Here is a 3,407-nt window from a genome sequence, read left to right as displayed (position 1 = left end):
GCTTGGACTCTAAATTCTTTTTTTCTTTTTTTTTTTTAAACATTCTCTGCATGTTTGTGTGTTTGTTATGGGATCTATTGTATCCGCGTGTGTGCAATATCTCATAAACGTAATGTTCAGATTGGTTCTTATCTTTTAAATAACCTTGTGATTTAAAATAGTAATTATCACTTTTTCTCTCTTTGCCCTGTCCCCTCTTAAATTTTGAATGCCAGTTTCCTATAAATTGTTTTGTTCTGATCTAATCAAGGTGCATAACGAATCTGTGCCTATGGCCTATCACAATGTAGCTGCGGTAACAGGGCATGTGTGTGTATATATCATATCTATCTCGCACACACTTTTATTTTATTTTTGAGTTGCCTTAGTGGTTAAACACTACCCTTCTACAGCAAGGAATGTTCCTGGATTTAGCTTCTAGGCTGCACACAGTAAAGGACGGTTTCATGAGCTGCTTTTTCTGGTTAGGAAAAAACCAATTGATGTCTAAGTATACAGATATGGCTACAGTGATTGGTGCCAAACTTGCACAGAAAATTAAGTGCAGCTTTATAACAAAGCTATTTCTGTATGTTGATGCAATTCCTTTATTTTATTTATTATATATATTTTTTGTCTTTAAAGTTTGTCCCTATAATTGAAAGTTTTTCAAATTTCTATGTCACATGAATGAGTTAAAGGGACATTAAACTGAAAAAGTACCATGCGTACAAAAGAAAACCTCCAAATATTTTTCTTTTCATAAAGGGAAGTAGTTTGAGATGTTTAAAATGAGTTTGAAGCTACAAGGAAGTAGGTTTTGCAACTTATCACTTGGGACAAATTGCTCACAGGCTGATAAAGTAACCACAGCTCTATCGGTGAAAATTAATATGCACCACTAGGTGATGTGAAACCCCAACATTTTCTTTTGTGATTCAAATAGATCGTACAGTTTAAAAAAAAAAAGTTTCCAATTCACTTCTATTCTGAAATTTATTTAATTCACATGGTATTCTTTGTTGAAGAGATACCAAGGTAGGTGGCTCTAGCACCACATGTCAGGAAATTGTGCTGTCTTCTAGTGCTCTTGCAAAACTGCTGCCGTATAGTTCTCCAGACACGTGTACGCTCCTTAGCTTACATCCCTTCTTTTTGACAAAAGATACTATTAGAATAAAGAAAATATGATAATAAAAGTAAATTAAAAAGTTGTTTAAAAATTGCGTACTGTATATGAATCATGGAAGAAAATGTTTTGGTTTTATAGCCCTTTACATCAGGGGTCAACAAATATGTTACAATGTAGTAATCAGGCAGTGGTATTTGTATATAGATATATGGAGAATAACCCAAAAAGTTAGAAGCCAGAGGTAAAATTCTAGGAGTCATTGGTTCCTGGGTTTGCCGAGCCTTGCTTTAAATATTATACAAGTTTAAAGGCACAGCCATTGCTACAATTCAAAAAGTAAATCTATATCATTTAACATCCAAAAGTAATTGGGGGGGGAAGATGTTTTAGAAATGTTTAGACTTTTGATATATAATAAAAATAAAGGTGAATAGTGAACCAAATATTACTATACAAACCAAAACCAAATTGGCAATATCAGTGCAAGAATTAACTGATGAAAAGAACGCAGTCTTTAGCCTTATGTGGGAAGTGTTCCAGTAAAGATTCCTCAAAATAGAAAAAAAAAGCAGGACCATAGTGTGAAACTGTTACAACTTGCTTGATTCAATACACTCACAGATTCTAGCGCTTCAACAGCTCTGTGTGTTGCACTTTATATATCCTCATGGATACTGGATACAATGAGTAACAAATCTTTTATTGCAGCATACAAAGTGTTAGAATTTGCAATCACTTATGGTAAACAGCACAGTTCAGCATCAAACACACTCAGTGTTTTACCATTTGTAGTTATACCAACAGCGTTTGTTAAACACAGTTTTTGGTTAGTGCCATAAATTAAGTCCCACCCTTCCTGGTGTTCAAGTCACCAAAATAAAACCACTACACCACAGCACAATTTTTATGTAATAACCCCATTTTAATGACAATGCAGGGCCAAATCTAATGACTGGTTGCTAATGATGACCAGCTGTTGGGGAGTTTTTTTTTTTAACACTGGTTTCAATGTACCAATTCAATGTAACCCTCTTCAGCACAAATAAATTAGCCAAGCCCCCCTCCCCCACAATTTAACCTTAACCAGAAGTCTCCCAAAAACAATTTATACCTGGCCCCCATTTAACTGGAACCCTCAAAACAATTTAACCTTCAAACCTTGAACCCTACTGGAACCTCCTGAGACCACCAGTGCAAGTGTGTTTCAGATGAAGAAATCCGGTTTCGTAAAGAGCTGCTGTGAGCGCCCACCTTCCGCATTTGGATACTAAAGAACCGTATGCACATATCTACTACCTTTTTAAAGTAGAATACCCCCGCTCCCCCTGCATTAAGAAAATTATATTAATAATGTTACCTGCAGCAATGTTCTCTTTCATTTCAAACAATCTTCAGGCATGTTCTGGCTCCTCTTTAATGACCTCCTCTATTTATTGTACAACTACTAAAACTACATGTACGTGCTAAGTATGAGAGTGGCTACATGTAGCATTGCAGTAATTGCCATATGATACATTGCTGTGGAATGTCTCCAATAGTTACTATAGGAGGCTGTTAATTGGCTGGCACTACAATTTGTAGTTAGCGGGTATAGTAGTTTAGTCTCAGGTTTGAGTGAGTGTTTAATAGACAGACAGACAGACTCGAAATCAGATAAGAGTTTTTGTATTTAAATATGGAGCAGGAACATCTTTTAAAAACATCTGGCCTCTCCCATTTCCCACAGGGAGGTTCATTTTTTTTTCTGTTGCCTCTTGTTTACATAGCTATTTTGTAGCTTTTACTGCAGTATTGGCATTTTTAGTATAGGTGGAGATTTTGACAGGAAAGCAGCTACTTTAAATGAGGAAAAAAAAGACAGTTATTTGTAAACATGGAACATTGGGAATATATAAATATATTATAGAAAAGTTCCTTCTATTAACCCCTTCTTGCTGGCACTTATTTGTTACATTGGAACAAAGTTCCGATGTAAACAAATAAGTAAAAGAAATTATCTGGGGGGAGTGCCTATGTTGTTAGGCATGCCCTCCAGTCCGCGATCACAGGAAGCCGTAGCTGCTTCAGTAAAGCAGAACAGCTTGGACATTCATATGCGTCCTAACGGCGCTAAAGCCCAGCGCAGTTAGGACGGCATAGATCGTCCTAACGACGTTAAGGGGTTAATGAGTTTATTGATGAGGTTCTAGAAACTGTATATAACAAACTTATTTACTAAACAAGGCAAATACAGCATTAACTAAAACATCAAGCTCAAGTGTACATCTGAATTGGCCACAGCAATGGAGTCAGGATA

This window comes from Bombina bombina, chromosome 1, assembly GCF_027579735.1.
Source record: "Bombina bombina isolate aBomBom1 chromosome 1, aBomBom1.pri, whole genome shotgun sequence".
NCBI lineage: Eukaryota > Metazoa > Chordata > Amphibia > Anura > Bombinatoridae > Bombina > Bombina bombina.
The sequence above is the reverse complement of the archived record's forward strand: the minus strand, read 5'-3'. Positions refer to the sequence as shown.